The sequence below is a fragment of the Ostrea edulis genome, chromosome 5, assembly GCF_947568905.1.
Source record: "Ostrea edulis chromosome 5, xbOstEdul1.1, whole genome shotgun sequence".
NCBI classification, from domain to species: domain Eukaryota; kingdom Metazoa; phylum Mollusca; class Bivalvia; order Ostreida; family Ostreidae; genus Ostrea; species Ostrea edulis.
The window spans coordinates 21,769,076-21,786,753 of NC_079168.1; the positions used below are offsets into that span (position 1 = coordinate 21,769,076).

Consider the following 17,678-nt stretch of genomic DNA (forward strand, 5'->3'; position numbering starts at 1 on the left):
AATACAATAATAATACACCAAGCAAAACCCAGTATAAATGCCACCCAATAGCTGCCTGCCCACAAAAAAGGTGGGCATCCACCAACAAAAACGGCGGTGGTATGAAGGGTTGGATGGCGGGCAATGGAAGTGAACTGCAAAACGATGAAAATTTCTTTGTGTTGAAGTTGAATAAAAGCGTGGTGACCGAAAATTGCTTTGTGTTGAACAAAGCCTGGCGTCACCTTTGTTGAAAAAACAATCAAGATATAGCACTCACGGCGGGTGTGACTTGTCGACAGAGGATGCTTACTCCTCCTAGGTACCTGTTCCCACCTCTGGCATATCCAGGGGTCCGTGTTTGTCCAGCTCTCTATTTTGTATTTCTTATAGGAGTTATGAGATTGATCACTGTTCGTTATCTTCACCATTAAAATTTTCATGGTTTTAATAATTAGTTGCCTACCGGCGGAGACTTCAGATTTGTACTCTGTTCTTCTAACAAATCAACTTTCTGCACTTTTTTCGTCATGTTTTCAGACAATCATTTGAATATTTGGTACATTTCTTTACATGTACCATGATAAGGTACAGATCAAGTTAAAAATTCGTTCCGGTCCATTAAATTTTTTGCAGAGTTATGACCCTTGGACACAGGCACTTGTTTCATACATGGGTCCCCCTCCTTAATAAGGGGACTCATGTATGAAAGAAGTGCCTGTGCCCATGGACTTAGACTCAGTTTCCCGCACTTTTCCCACCATACTTGCAGATATTCACTTGATTTTTGGTACATTGCTTTACCATGACAAGTTACATATCAAATTTAAATTTTGTTCCAGACTAGTCCATTTTTTTTTGCTGAATCATGGTCCTTGGACTTAGAAAATTAACGCAAACATTCCTGAACGATTTCCGCACTCTTTTTCTTTTTTTTTTTTTGTACTGCTCGCATATATTCATTTGATATTTCGTACATTGATTTACAATGTCAAGTTACAGATCAAGTTCGAATTGTGTTTCTTCGTGATGAATCTTGAGGAATCCTAGGGATTTGGAGAATATTCGTTGACTTGGGACCGGTAGGGGACATGTGCAATACTTGCAGAATCCGTTTTTGTTTGTTGTTTTGTTTTTTGTTTTTGCTTTGATTAATACAAGGTGATACCTTTCAAATTAAAGAAAAGAGGTTTTATCTTTACAAGCTATTATGACCCAACTCACTGTTTACCGAAACTCGTTGTTGCTGTCATCTGATGTCAGTACAAAAACACAAGAGTTACCGAGATTGAAAACTTTTATGTATTATATAACAAATGAAAGAATATTTGCAACTGAAGATTATCGGGGTAATAAAACTGCTCGTAAAGCTAAATGCCCAAAAGTCTGATTTCCCCGAAGAAGACAAAATCATGAAAACAATATTTCGCTATATAATGTTACTTTTAGAATATATAACTATTTGATAGCGTTTTCCAGCGGAGTCCTGCTATTACATTGTGTCCTCTATATTGTGAGCCATAATGACAAGATATCTGTTTTGACACTTGATACATACATTTTCAATCTTTCGTATTCTTTAGTGTGATTTTTCTTCTTTGTGCATATGTGCATAAGTCAGTTGTAATTGTAACAAAGCAGGCATTTTGCTTTTTAAAACATCAATGTAAAAGCCAGTCTCTTATACACGACGTATCATTAAATGTGCGAGTGATACACTTACAATTTAAGATTATTTTTGCCACATGGAGTCGTTCTTGTTTATTAAGATCACTTTTGAAAACAACAAAACCCTTAAACCCCAAGGAACAATCCTTATGATTTTACAAATTTTAAATGAAAAACGAACATTAGAGTAATACTCCGGTACGAAATCGCTGGTACAGTATCTGTTTCACCAACTATCGTATTTTTGTCTGTGCCTGAACTTTGTATTGGAGAACACTTGTGGCCTGACCTGATCAAGTGTCATATCGCTAAGGTCAAGGGTCATAACTTTGTATGGAGGGACAATTGGTACAGCTCATTTATTGTACTTCGCACAATTGTTCCTTGTGGCTAGGTCCGTCATCAACCTGACCCAAGGACTTGGTTTATGTCAAGGTCATTTAGAACCATAGTTTAGTCCGAAAATGTTTAATGAGGTTACATTCAAATATGCAGGTGTATTTTGAATTTTGCATTCGTCATGCAGGGAGTATTAATCCAGACAGGACAAGCCTTATTGAAGGACAACTTCTGAAGTTCATAATTCATGTTTTGTAGTAAATAGTTTTGGGCAACATTGCAGTCTTTGTCCACACACATTCAAATATGAATACAACCTGGCTATTATTATCATTCAAAGAATCCAGAAGAAGCCGGGATATTTGATTTAGGAAATATAAGCAATAAGCTGGAGTCACGAACCATTAAATCGGTCTTATTTATGTTCATGCGATGAAATATAAGACTTTGATAATATCATTTCGATACTGTTTTATTGCAAAGTGCTTTTTGAATTATAACACAAGGTTCAGACACTACCACAATACAATAATGTGTTATAATTTTGAATTATTATTTGTTTATTAGTAACCGAATTGCTAATAAACGTTTCAAGCTTTAACAAAAGCTAATCAGCTGACACGTGATCCTGTGGCGCGGGGCGTCAATTAACCGTAATTTGTATTACATCACCTCCGCATCACTCTAAAGAATGAAAGAAAATATTTACACTTTTCATGTATATTTAAATTTTTATTCTGTACAACAAAAGACCTATTTAATATCTTTTCGAACAATACAAGTGTATTACCCTCAGAGACAATAACTATTTCCTGAAGCGCATGCCCATTAAATACTGAAGGTTAGTACATATCGGTAATGTTTATATGAATAACGTGAAATGATACGAATACGTTTTATGATGTAATTTTCTTTTTCGATATGTTCATTATTAAGCTCTGAATATCTGAAATGCCTTGTGCATAGAAGTCAATGTGAACCAGTGCGCGTACACATATACCATACCGTTCATTACTAATAAAATATACCTTAAGCAGCAAAGTCCTGAGCTTTCTATAGCTTCAAAATGATATTTATCAAATATGGTATCTTATTAAAGACATGATTAACTCGTGATTTTCTCATCACCCGTTGTCCGTTTGCCTGTCTGTCTGTAAACTTCACATTTTCGACTTCCTCTCCAGAACCACTGGGTCAATTTCAACAAAAGTTTGCAAAAAGCATCCTTTGGTGAAGGGTTTTTAAGTTTGTTGAAATGAAGGGCCATGTGTCCCTTCAAAGGGGAGATAATCTTTAAAAAAAAAAGTGGGGTTATTTAAAAATCTTCGCAAGAACCACTGGGCTAAAAGAGCTAACATTTACAGGAAAGCTTCCTGACATGGTGCAGATTCACGGTTGTGCAAATCATGACCCCGGAGGTAGGTTGGGGCCACAATAGGGGATCAAAGGTTTACATGCAAATATCTAGGGAAAACTCTTTAAAAATCTTCCTCTCAAGAACCACTGGGCCAGGAAAGTACAAATTTACATAAAACCTTCCTCACATAGTGCAGATTTAAGGATTTTAAAATTCATGGCCCCCGGGTAGGTTGGTGCCACAATAGGGATCAAAGTTTTACATGCGAAAGGAAATATATAAGGAAAATCTTTAACTATGGGCCAAGGTGACTCGTGAGCGATGTGGCCCATGGGCCTCTTGTTTAGTTTTAGCTATCCACAGCTTTTATATTCGCAAATAAGTTTCAGTTCATAACTCAAAAACTATCGGCATGCTCAGCGCCAAATCATTCTGAATAGTTACATAGAGTGACAGATGGTTGGTCAAGGTATTGGAGAGCAGAAAATCGTTGTCACCACTCTTAATTAATGACAATGGAGTTCATTTTCCAGTTAAATTCGTATCTGGTGAAATAAAACAGAAATCAAATCTAGCGAAAAATCAAATTAAGACTTCCTACTTTTATGGTCACTTTGCCTTACTGCCGATCTGTTTTAAACTGTTGATTGCATCGATATCAAGAAGGTTGCTGTATGTTAGCTACAACGATTTTCTTTTTGAATGGCAACAATCAGTATACATGTACATATACTTATTGTAGTAACTGTGGTAGACATCTTAATGCTGCATTTACACCTGTCGATAATATTCTCGCCTTTTATTATCATTACACTTGCTGAGAATAACCTCGTTTACTCTGATTGCAACTGAGGTTCCGCGAATATAACAATATAATACCGAACGATCAATGAGGTGTTGATATTGAATCAATTCTGGAGGAAGATAGACATCTCCTACAGACTTACACACTATCGTTAGGGAGCAATTGTGAGTCTAGGGTAAAATAAACGTGCAATACTATTGGAAATGGAAATGGATGATTTAATATTCCACTAAGTAAACTTTAATTGAATTTTCAGGCTAGAGTTCTTAATAAAGAGGTGATGACACTAAGAAATAATTAAAGATATGCCAAAAGATATTGTAATGTGTTAAACTGACATCACGATTGATAATTCTTTATCCCGTGTTAGGGACAGGCTTTGAGTTGCTCCACAAAGATAACTTAACCCATTCAAGGACATATCTATTTTAATGGAATTTTCGTGTTTAACTTCGAGGGTCATGCAAAGCGCAATAAAACCATATCTGGATTGCTTTTTATCGATATACCTGCATTTTTTATTGCCTTCTGCAGAACAGAACTCGACTGGAAATGAAAAATACAAGAATCTGTTTGAAAATAAATAGAGCAACATATCAAATACTAATTGTAAAACTCGGTGAAGGAATCGAAGGGGGTGGGGGATCGTAGGATTATCCACCCAGCAACCATTGGCAGATGGCGCAGTCGTAGGGAGGGGATACATATAGAAACCGAACTCAGTCATTCCAAGGAATTTAGAGTGCATAACATTCTGCAACATGCACGGGTTTCTCATTAAAAGTCAGCATATCACAAGTTCCATGGCCGTTGATAGTATATTGTTTAACGGGAATTTTTCACTCATATGGAGACGTCACCATTGCCGGTGAAGGGCTGCAAAATGTAGGCCTATGCTTGTCGCTAACGGCCTTTGAGCAAGGAGCGATCTTTATCATGCCACGCCTGCTGTGTCATTGGGCCTCGGTTTTTGCGGTCGCATCCGAAGGACCGCCTTGCCCCATTTAGTCGCTTCTTTTGTCGTTACTAAATGATCTAATTTACTAATGTAACCTGTCATAAGCACAATGATAGACTCTTCGCTTCGCAGCCGGGAGGTCGTAAGTTTGAGACCCGTTCGTACCATGACACGTCATCATAGGTAGTGATTGCTCCTTCGCCAAACTCTCGGCCTTTAGAAGTTATTTCGGATATGACCTTATGAACGGAGGTCCCGTATCATACCAATCGACAGGCCGTTCTTTAAACACTGCTTTCAACTGATGGATTGTTTCAGATAGTCTCACGGCGGATGTGACCGGTTAACAAGGGAAGCTTACTCCACCTAGGCACCCGATCCCACATCTGGTGTTTACAGGAGTGCGTGTTTGCCCTATTCTCAGTTATTCTTTATAGGATTTGTGAATCTGATTACTGTTGGTTATCATCTTTTATTCATGTAACCAGTTTTGTTTTATATTTCGAATCCAGATTGGACGATAAGTTCATTTGTCTTCGGTAAAATGAAATTTATAAGTGATCAATAAAACAAAATTAGGAGGAGGATTTTTTGGGGGAGGGAATGCCCCGAAACCACGAAAAACTAAAAACATTCTATTTCTTTATGTTTGGATATGAGATGTGCATCGTAACTCTTCTTAGCAATCTTGCAATCCTTCTTGAAGAAATGATATACTAGTAATCATGAAAATCGCTTGATTCATGAGAAACTTCGCAAGCATAGATTGTTGAATAAATGTTGTATTCTGTGACACTGACAAATGTTGTATGTATATAGACAAATGTACATTTATTAGTATTTGATGCACCTGGTATTGTCTTATACAACTTCCAACATTTTTCTATGTTTACCACAGGATGCAGATTATAATGGTGTTTTTCTCGATACTGGAAGAAGAAATCCTATCTTAAAAACGTTTTCTGTAATTATTTATGAAAACCCACGGATTGCATTTGAGAAGAAATGTGTTCACCGAGTGGATGGGATGACTGGGATCGGGTTTAGTTTCGCATTAATTTATTACACTGGAGTCAAAATTGGAAACCTAGATTATACTATTTTGCTAGCTAAGAGTACGCTACTGTTTATAGGAAGGTTAACGGATCAGAAACCTTCGGATTCCAATGATTTGGAGTTGTGTTTATGAGAAGAGTAACGTGACTTGGAAACTAAATCGGGAAACGATCTAATTAAACAACGATGAATCAAGAGGAGGTCCGCACCCCAACTCTTTTATTAAGCGATGAATATTGCCGGATCTTGGAGTCTCCAGGGGTGTTGTCGCTTACACCCCAACAGCTACAGGCAGGGCTCCTTGTAGTGATATCGATATGCCACTCTTCAGGAAACTAAAGAAGCGAGCCCCATGATTAATAAAAGCAGATCTAGGAATCATCCTCAATGTCGAAACTGAAGTTGGTCTTATGCATGTCGGCAAAAAAGGGGCATTCCGTGCATTATTCATGGGAGCACACCTCTAGGCCGACGATATGATTTTAGTTCATATTACCCGAGCTAACAAGTTCTACATGTACATTGCAACCAACTGTGGCGGATAGTGCAATATAAGGACAATGACTGATATAATATTGCAGGCTTTAATTTAAAGGTGTATATTGAACCTCTGGGAAATGTTTATCATAATGGTTTTGAATAGTTACTGATATAGTACTACAATTATGTAAAGGATTCTGGGATGCTTATACGAGATTTAAAAAAAAAAAACCTATGCAAAAACATATATTCCATACCTAACACCCCCACTCCCGCTTGATCCGCTGATATATTTGCTGGACCCAACAGCTCTACGCGCAATGTTTGCCCTATGTCTACCAGATTAACACTTCGGGCGTCTGTGCAACGATGATGAATTTGTTACTCGGGTTTCTATCTAATCCACATCCCATGATGACACTTAAATATGTTGGTACGAGGGATTTTGGCTGGAAAACTGACACTAAATTAATTAAGGTTTGAACGAGGAGCTTCCAGAAGGAAAAATGTGTCCAACTCTCTGAGACTCAAGAGACAGTGAGTGAGTCCCCAAACAAGGTGATCCACCTTTCAAAATTTCCTGGATCCACCCATATAGAATATAATAGATGTTCGTTCGACTCAAACAGATATCACTGATATTTTCATTGTATTAATTTCACTTTACTATTTATCTCCTGTCTTCAGTCGCCTAACATACATTATGTATGTTGCACATGCAAGACAATTTTAATCCGTACATTTAAAAAAGTCAATAAAAAAATATCTAAACGGACCCCGCGCTGGGTGGGTTGAATGTAGTGTTTGCGTTGTCCAGGGTAAATAAGGTTTTAAAAATTCTTGCAAAGGGGGTGGGGCCGGGTGTTCACCAGAATCCCCCTCTGTATCCGCCACTGTTTTCTGATCCAGGTATAATTCCAATGTTATTTATTACAATTGTTTTGATTGGACAAAAATAAAGCTAAAGAAGAATTTACACATCAATAAATCCTACATACACGCCTGAAAACAAATAACATAATGCAGGGAAACTATTTAAAGATTTGAAATTGATATTTCAGAGAACGGATTGGAATTATAAGAATCAAACAACTTTTTGAAGAATTTATCGATGTGTAAACTCTGGATATTTTAACTCACAAACTTAACATAAAAGTGCTTCGGCTTTTTATTCAGTTTGTCAGTAAAATGTCCAAACCTTACACATCAATAAATTCTTCAAAAAGAGTGTTTAATCCTATAGTATACAAACACCCTGTTACTAAGTACTTAGTCCTCGCTTATGATTACGTACTAAAATTCCCTACTACTTTTTTTCACCCATTCCATCACGTGCTCTTAACAGTCAGCACAGTCTCAACTAACATTGCACGTGTTAATTAATACATTGCCGAAATTCCGAATGAATTTTGACATAACTTCATGTACAAAACGCACTTCGATGATTTGGTATATAAAAATGTGATTGGATTTCACTGGAGTTAACAATTCGCAAAGTATCTTGGTGTGTATATTTTCTAAGCGTCGGTGGGAATCTGTGTATGGTAGAGATCTCGTTACAGTGTAGTTTAATTTGAAAACAGAAATTGTTCAATTTACTGAATGGCAGAAACACCCCCGAACACTACAAGAATTTAGCAGTGGTTTCTTGACTCAAAGATTATGGATTCTCTCGGGGAAACTAGAATCACTGCGAAAAAGTGTTATTTGATTGTGATTGATGAAATATGCGTACATTAGTTTCGCCATTTTCAATTAAACTATGCCAAATATAAGGCCACACATATATACACTATTACATTTTGTGAACTGTAACACTTATTGGCGCTTTCAAATGACATTTACTCTGAAAATGAAACCAATCCCTACTATCAAACCACATTTTACGACTACGTTTATTCACAATGCCGGATGAGAAACATGTTCAATGACAAGTTATACGTATACCACATCCACACGAAAATTACTGACTCGCGAAAACAAATACTCACGAAAACATATAAACAAACACAGTTCCCAAACTATAGATATAATATACATACAAAAATATCAACATCTACCAATGTAAATCGGCAACAACTCTCTTTAATTTTAAAATGCATGTTATTTTTCGATAAAGTACTAACCTTTCAACCTGACATGAGAACCTAATACGTATAGTATATATCACAATTATAAATGTCTAGGGAGACTATAAAACAATAGTTGTTGGTTGCACATGTATATTGTTTAACGTTTCACTCAAGAATTTTTTCACTCTTATGGAGACGTCACCATTGCGGGGAAGGGATGCAAAATTTAGGCCTATGCTCGGCGCTTACAGCCTTTGAATGGAAGTGTAAGCACAGGCGCTTGGGGCATGGATCATGATCACCCACACCCCATTATTACTATTAATTTTTTTTTTTACCAGAATATTTTTTTCTCTTCATATGTTTTGTAGATTGTGACTGAGAACGTGATTTTGACTAATACTTAACAGAGACGAAAAGTGATCCTCAATGCATATCTACAAAACATATGAAGAAGAAAAAATATTTTGGTCCAAAAAAAAAATTAATAGTAACGAGCTATAACTGTGTTGGGATGCCAACACAAATGTCTCCGAACACCTCCCCATGTCAAAGATGGTTTTTGATGCCAGAAATGGACTCAGAAGCCTCCATCAACCCTAGAAAGTAAATTAGGTTGAAATCCGAGGGACTTGATTTTTGGCCGCCATTTTTTTCAATGGCGGCCATTTTGAAACATTTCAAAATTGATTGGACCGAAATACTGATGCTAGAATTGAACTGTGGACCCTCAATTGACCTCAGAACCCAAATGTTATAGAGATTTTAACACTTTCAAATATTTCGGTATATGGCGGCCATTTTGAAAATAGCGGCTCCAAAAAAATTTTGATGGTGGAAATGGACTCGGGGTCACTAAATTACCCTAAAAATAGAATTTGGTTGAAATCCGACAACCTTGATTTTTTGACGTTTTTGGCGGCCATTTTGAAAATTTGGAAAGTTGATTGCACCCCTCTTAATGACACCCCCCCCCCCCCCCCCCCCCCTATCAGCTCACAAAGTTTGAAGTGGATCTGTCGAAGCACTTTCATAAAATCGCGCGGACAAATTTCTCTGGAAAGTAGAGGAATAATAATCAATAAGAAGAAAATAAGATTAATAAGAAACGGAGCAAAAACAATATGTCTCCGATAATAATGGGGGTGGGGGGTGTGATCATGATCCATGCCCCCAAGTGCCTGTGAATGTAAGAGGTAATTTCTGTACGATTAACCCCATTCGTCCACTGCTTACATACCCCCACCATACAAACAATCTCAGACAGTTATTCCTTAATTGATCCTATATAATTGTACTCACATTTGCAAGTAATATAACCGCGTTTGTTGCGAATACCAATCATATTATTTTGCATACCGAAATTCCGATAGTGGACACTTCTGATAAGAAATAAATTTGTTGTATAATATCCTGTTATTGGGCTGACTAAATCTCATGCTTTATTCATGTGGATGATCTACAAAGTTTTATTTAATGGGGAATTGTGAGATAATCTAATGACGAGGGGACTTTTAAAATTCTTTTCCCACACATTCGTATTGATTTTTACCATCATGAACTTTTACAAATCATAGGTGTAAAGCATTAAAAGAAATGATTGTACAATAATTAGCAACGTTCCGCGACACATTTGTAAGGTGCGAAGATAGTGCATAGAATCTATATGACCCAAAGGTGGTTTCCGTCTTCATGTTGAGTATGCTTAAAATTCATTATCAGAAAGAAAATTTGACTGACGCCCATCAAAGACGGGAGATATTATGGTATGGCGTCGTTCATCTGTCTATCCATACCTTTTAATTCAGGGGTGTGGGTTTTCCTCTTTTCAGAGGAAATCCTGATTGGCTCAATTTTTGAAGAAAAAAAGAAACACTCTGGGTTTGATCTAAAGTCTCAGAAATTAATATTTTTCCAGGTAGGGTGAGGTGTTTTCCTTCGTTTTTTGATAATTTTTCCTCTTAGTTCTGAGGATCTCAGTCACAGTCCTGCTTTATAAATGCAAAATGAACCGTAAGCTTTTGATCACCATGATGAGAGGAAGATGCCTATTGTTTTTCAAGGTCAGAGTCATAATATCAGTTAATAGGAAACCATTCTAGACAGAATACAGACAGAACTATTGGGGCTAGGACCGTCAAACTTGGTACACATACATGTACTTCTTATGCCAAGCGGTGGATGCCTATTGTTTCTGTAGATCCAAATCGTAGTGTCATTTATTGTATCATGGCTGTGGTGTTTTTCCCTTTATAAAAAGTGTACAATAACTGGAGATACACCAGCGGGCGGAACCATCATTTGCATATTTTTTAAAACTGTGCTGTGTAAATAAATTATTGAACACCACCTGACAATTTCAACACATGGTGAATTTCAAATTAGAATTCACTAGATCTAGGTTTGCTGCCGTGTCGATATCCATTTCATCATCTCCCAGTTTAATTTCACGAAATGTGTGATCCTCACATGCTTGTGAGAAAATCCTCATGGTCATTGAATGAAAACTGTACACCCAAATCGTGTAAATCGCCAATGATCATAGTTGAGGTGCTCTGATAAAACACATTCTGCATATCCGCTCTCACCAACTATCTGGCGATAAGTGCGCAATGGGCATGCATGGCGGGAAGAGGAAAATACCCAAGCGATCATGTGACAAAAAATTTACTTTTCATTTGGGTACTTAAAAAATCATGCAATAACCACTGGTCACATGACAGATATTATATTTTTAATTGGTCATGATACAAGTAAGTTATTGAATATTTATTTCGGTGTATCTTGATTTATTTGGACGAAGGGCGGAGACTCGTGCTTCGCACTCGTCACCGCCCTTCGTCCAAAATATATATACAATAACTACTACGTATAAAAATCCTTGTTTTGATTATGGATACAGATACTAGTATTACCCTTTGAGGCATTGTTCCTTTCGTATGTCGAGGATGACACGTATTACAAATACATGTACTTGTGCCTATCTGTAGGTTTGTAATAAATATCAGACAGAAAGATGTTGTCCTCTTTAATCAACAGAATATGTATAAAAACAAGAGATGTTTGTAAAACACATATGCCCCCCCCCCCCCCGGTGCAAAATTGAAAAGGGTTATACACACACCTCATTTAATTGATAGTAGTATCATCAATTCAATATATTGAGCAGACAATATCTGTCAAGAGTGAATTGACCACGTGACCTAAAATTCAATAGGGGTAATCTACTCCTTATGCTGCACCAGTGTACCAAGTTTGTTACGTGTCAATCAAGCAAATAATTCTTAAAATATAGGAGACAATATATTACTATGTCCAGTTCAACTATTGACTTTTGACCTCAAAATCAATCTGGGTCATCCTCTCCTGAAGATGTACCAATGTACTAAGTTTGATGTCTGTCAAGTAAAAGGGCTATCAATATATTGAGTGGACAGTATATATTACTATATCCAGTTTGACCCTTGACCTTTGACCATGTGACCTAAAAATTAATAGGGGTCAACTTCTCCTGAAGACGTACCAGTGTACCACATTTGATGTCTGTCAAGAAAAGGGTTCTCAATATATTGAACGGACATTATATTCCTATATCCAGTGTGACCTTTGACTATGTGACCTCAAAATCAATAAGGGTCATCTTCTTCTGAAGACATACTGGTGTACCAAGTTTGATGTCTGTCAAGCAAAGGGTTTTCAAGATATTGAACGGATAGTATATTCCAATGTCCAGTTTGACCCTTGACCATGTGACCTAAAAATCAATAGGGGTCAACTTCTCCTGAAGACGTACCAGTGTACCAAGTTTGATGTCTGTCAAGAAAAGGGTTCTCAGTATATTGAACGGACAATATATTCCTATGTCCAGTGTGACCCTTGACCTTTGACCATGTGACCTCAAAATCAATAGGGGTCATCTTCTCCTGAAGACGTATCAGTGTACCAAGTTTGATGTCTGTCAAGAAAAGGGTTCTCAATATATTGAACGGACATTATATTCCTATATCCAGTGTGACCCTTGACCTTTGACCATGTGACCTCAAAATCAATAGGGGTCATCTTCTCCTGAAGATGTATCAGTGTACCAAGTTTGATGTCTGTCAAGAAAAGGGTTCTCAATATATTGAACGGACAGTATATTCCTATGTCCAGTTTGACCCTTGACCATGTGACCTAAAAATCAATAGGGTCATCTTCTCCTGAAGACGTACTAGTGTACCAAGTTTGATGTCTGTCAAGCAAAGGGTTCTCAAGATATTGAATGGACAGTATATTCCTATGTCAGTTTGACCCTTGACCTTTGACCATGTGACCTAAAAATCAATAGGGGTCATCTTCTTCTGATGTACTGGTGTACCAAGTTTGATGTCTGTCAAGCAAAGGGTTCTCTAGACATTGAATGGTCAGTATATTCCTATGCCCAGTTTGACCCTTTACCATATGACCTCAAAATCAATAGGGGTCATCTACCCCAGTGTGCCAAGTTTGATGTCTTTCAAGCAAAGGGTTCTCGAGATATTGAGCGGACATTATATTCCAAGGTCCAGAGTAGATTGACCCTTGACCTTTGACCTGAAAAACAATAGGGGTCATCTTCCACTCATAACCAACCCACATATGAAATATCATTATCATCAAGTGAATGGTTCTCAAGATATTGAGCGGACAACATGTGGTCTACAGACCGACCGACCGACAGTTGCAAAACAATATGCCCCCTCTTTTTCAAAGGGGGGCATAAAAAACCACTTTCTTCCGCGCTAAATATAATCATTCATAACTATTAGAATGTTGATTAATTATCTTCCATATAATAAAACAGCCGTTCAGATATATCTTATAGTAACACACTCTATCTCGTCGTTGAAATAGTGGACTGTTCCGTTTTACACACCCCTTAAAGCTTTTTATACGCCCGTCTTTTTACGCACCGTATTATAACTGTAGTAGGATTTCCCATTCATCTGTCTTTTAGTGTGCCTTGCGTTCAATCATATATTTATGTCTGTGAGGCCTAGGACTATCTAACTTGGCCATTTGATTCAACTTGGGGGAAAGATATGACATACACAAATATATGTCATTGTGATTTCCTTCTGGAACTTTATGGCTACACATGATCAAATCATATGTTGTACATCGTATTAAAGGCCTAGCACCATCTACATGTAACTTGGTTAGTTGCACTTGATGCATAATGCGGGGAGGGTGTGTCGCGAGACTGTGGCTTCATTTTGAAATTTTAGGGTTATATATATATATGAATTGTGTCCGGATCATCTATTTAACAATGCGAGACTTAGGACTATCAAACATGGCCAGACGATGCATCCTGGGGGTGGGGGTGTCGTGAACGAAAACTAGGTCACTGACATGGCCTCATTTTAATTGAAGTTTTGTGGTTATACATACACGAATCGTTTCCGGATTATACCTTGAATATTGTGAGGTCTAGGACCTTCAAACTTGCTCAGTTGGTGCATGGAAGGGGGGGGGGGGGGGTTCAATCATATGTCATATTGTAAATATTGAGTTTACCATGTTGCAGTCAATACAAAATTTACAATAAGATAACTGCAAGTAGATGTCATATTGTTAAATGTATTTACTGCCATATTTACACAAATTCATGATTTACAATATGATATGTGTCCCTGTTGCCTCAGTTTGGAATTGCATCTGATAGCGTCACAACGTGGGTTTTCCAGCATGCAAACATACAGAGATGTATCGTGTACATGTAGTTGTAGACGGGTGTTCCATGTACCCTAGCGGTGCACTTCATTAATTAGATTCATTGCTTTATCAGTCAGCGTTTTTCTTATCATAAATACTTCAATACAGTTTTCTCTTTTTTTCAAATTATTTAACCGAGATTTCGTGATCCTTTATTATAGACAATTTCCTCGCGTCATAAGTCTTCAACGTAAAAAGGTTCTCTAGTGTGGAAAACTTGAGGAAACATAGATATTAGGTGTTCGATAATAAGCAAGCGGTTTTACCTCCATCAACCGAGAATAGGGTTTACTGGAGATTAATTAAGATTAGACCATAGGATTTTACGACTTGTACCAGAGTGCATTTAAGTTGTTTCATAAAAATATACTGCAAATCTAATAGAAACTAGAAAACGGTGTTCTCTTTAATAATGCAATTCACAGTTTCATCATTGAGGGAGTGTTTTACAAATTACCAATTGGCATTTCCTTGTAAGTTTGTTTTGTGCCCCTTCAACCTTCAAATTATTATCTATTTCTGGTGATCTTTTCTTTCGGTAAAACTCAATTTTCAATCGAAGATCTGCCTTTAACACACAACCGACATTTAAACTGACAAAAGGAAATTTGACATGTTTCTCTGCCAGCGCTCAAAATTTATTACTGTCAAAAATTCGTCGTTTATTAACTGATCACATCATATTACGGGCATTAACAAGCTATAAACTCTTTCAAGAGCGTTAGAATGCCAATACGGGCCAGGAACCAGTCATACTGCAGTGAATGGAAGATTATCTTCTGCACTGGCAGCAATTGATCCCGATGGTCGCTTTTACAAGTTCATACAAGAATGGATTGATCATTCCTCTAACAATGTTTAAGAACATCGGCTGATTATAATTAGTTATAAAGTTTCTAACCAAGTCTTGGATTACGTCATCACGTCTGCGACTAACGGTGAGTATGAAGGGTGTATGTTTAGTGTTTTAATCATCAATGCATGTACGAATTTCAAATGTGTTTTGTTTAAATCAAAGAGCAAAACATTAACAACAAAAATTTGTATTTATATATACGCGTAAATCGATGGGTGCATTTAAATACACGTTGCGAAGGAATGTATCTCAGCGAGAGTAATGCAGATCGACATATCTCCGAGTCATACGGTTTAATGGCCTTACAATGTATAATCATATAGATTGCATGTATCTTGTCTTTTATGATTTGTTCAAATTTCCTGTTTCATTATTTGTGATTTTTTTTTGCTATTTCCCCTCAAGAAACACTAACAAGAGGCCAATTCGAGACATGGTTAACTAAACTCCCATCCACCGTGTTGCTGCCCATAAACGTGAGTGAATAGATTTAAAACAAATCTGAATACACATGAGGGTGCTTACATATCAATTTAACTAATTATACCCTTTTGTTACTTTAACATTTGCAGGAAGTTTCCTAATTACATTGTATTCCTATGTAAAACTGATAAGGAAATAAAAAACTTGATTCGATTGGATGTTCGCTTTTTGATGACAAACTGTACCATCGTGGTTCTCGAGTAGAGAAGCCTCCATTTTTCCCAATTGTCCCACCCTCAATTTTCTCTATTTCCTAATATGTCAACTTCGAGGGGTGTGGTCCATCATTTTAATATTGCCGTCATTACTAGAAATTAAGTTGTCTTTTATATTGATACATGTACCGAGGTTATCTTTAAAAGCTGTGAAATGAGTGTTTCTCACTTTCTGGGGGGAAAACCCAATTTTTCCCCCTAGCATTAGGACCGTTAGATTGTTCTAAGTGCCTATAAGCAAATCCTTATTTTTCAATCCATATTTTCATTGGAAGAACGGTTTCCACTTTCTTTTTCCTGATGATGTCTTTGGAAAATACAATTTACTACAGTTTGCAAGTTTACTCCCGTACGAATTCAATAACTCTGTACTGTAGAAGAAAAATACGTTACACGGTTTCTACTACGTTGTCAGAACAGGTTCTGTAATTATGTTTCCTGGGCTTCCTATTAAACTTAGACAAGTGGTCCTCACATAAGATGGGTGATTAAACTTCATCATTGTTTAGGCCTATGTGGAATTTAATTTTGGAAATCAATTTGGAAACTATGCATTATTAAAAGTCTTTATGCAAGCCTATTCTATCCTATTCCAATGACTTCAATTCTTTAATAATCGTTGATATCGCGTCGTCGCACATCACTAGGCAACAAAAAGTCGAATGTGTCCAAAATATATGGTATACACTGTAGCTTGTTCGAATGATGCAGAATAAGAATTGTAAGACAAAACAGACTCCCAACATTAGTATGACAAAAGGAAAATAAATAAGTTCCAAACTAGGGGAATCTTAATACATGTAGTTGATATATATCCCAATTATTACATACTTTCAGAATGTGTGAATATTAGTATAGCAGTTCCAGATTATGTACCAACTAGTAAATTCTACTGAAGATTAAAGCCTCAACATACAGAAAGTTTAAAAGAAATTTGTAAAACATGTCCGCATTTTATAAATGCATTATGTGTCAAAATTGTGACTATTATTTCGGTATAGTGCCTGCCAAACACAACACAACATATAGTGAACATTGGAAGGTAAACCGTGTCATAGTGTTGTTTTCATATTCAAGGCACACTTAGACGAAGTCATTGTCACAGGTTAAAAAGGAAAATACAGTTGTATCATGTCGGGTGGGGGTATTTTTGAATTTATATACCTGATACTTTGCTGGCAATGTTTTATGTCGAATAAAGGTATATGTGTTAAACTGATAATTTCCAGGCAGTGTTTTGTACTGCCAATAATGACTTGCATTCGTGCTCTAAATTTACACCTGGGACATTAGAAATCCAGACCTGTTTTGTTGCAATGGCAATGAATGTCCGATACTAGTATAAGTTGACCAGTTATACGTCACACGTTTACCTTTTGTTTGATTGGTCACTATTGTTCTACATTTAATAACCAATGCTGTTGAATACAAACTATGAGTACATTCTGTTGACTAAGAGCGTTTTCTGTTGATTTGAAAAATAAATGTGTAAGATTTTAATACTAACATAAAATCAAGCCATTTTCTGTTGATTTGAAACGTAAATGTGCAAGATTTTTTAAATACTAACATAAACTCAAGCCATTTTCTGTTGATTTGAAAAATAAACGTGCAAGATTTTTTAAATACTAACATAAACTCAAGCCATTTTCTGTTGATTTGAAAAATAAACGT

The 17,678-nt window shown here is 36.7% G+C and overlaps 1 protein-coding gene and 1 long non-coding RNA gene across 4 annotated transcripts in view; one reads left to right on the plus strand and one right to left on the minus strand.

Moving 5' to 3' along the window:
* LOC130054480 (uncharacterized) overlaps positions 1 to 17,678 on the minus strand; it is a 38,957-nt gene that overhangs the window by 20,508 nt on the left and 771 nt on the right. The window lies entirely within an intron of this gene.
* Positions 1 to 17,678, plus strand: part of LOC125652162 (myoglobin-like) — a 67,063-nt gene that overhangs the window by 4,666 nt on the left and 44,719 nt on the right. The window contains exon 1 of one of the 3 annotated variants that reach the window (XM_048881157.2): positions 14,937 to 15,388. The exons of 1 other annotated variant lie outside the window; for it this stretch is intronic. The gene's annotated coding sequence lies outside the window, so the exon portion shown is untranslated. Of the gene's footprint in view, positions 1 to 14,936; positions 15,389 to 15,716; positions 15,783 to 17,678 lie in introns of those variants that run through there. One more of the 3 variants, XM_056164416.1, reaches the window with a different exon arrangement.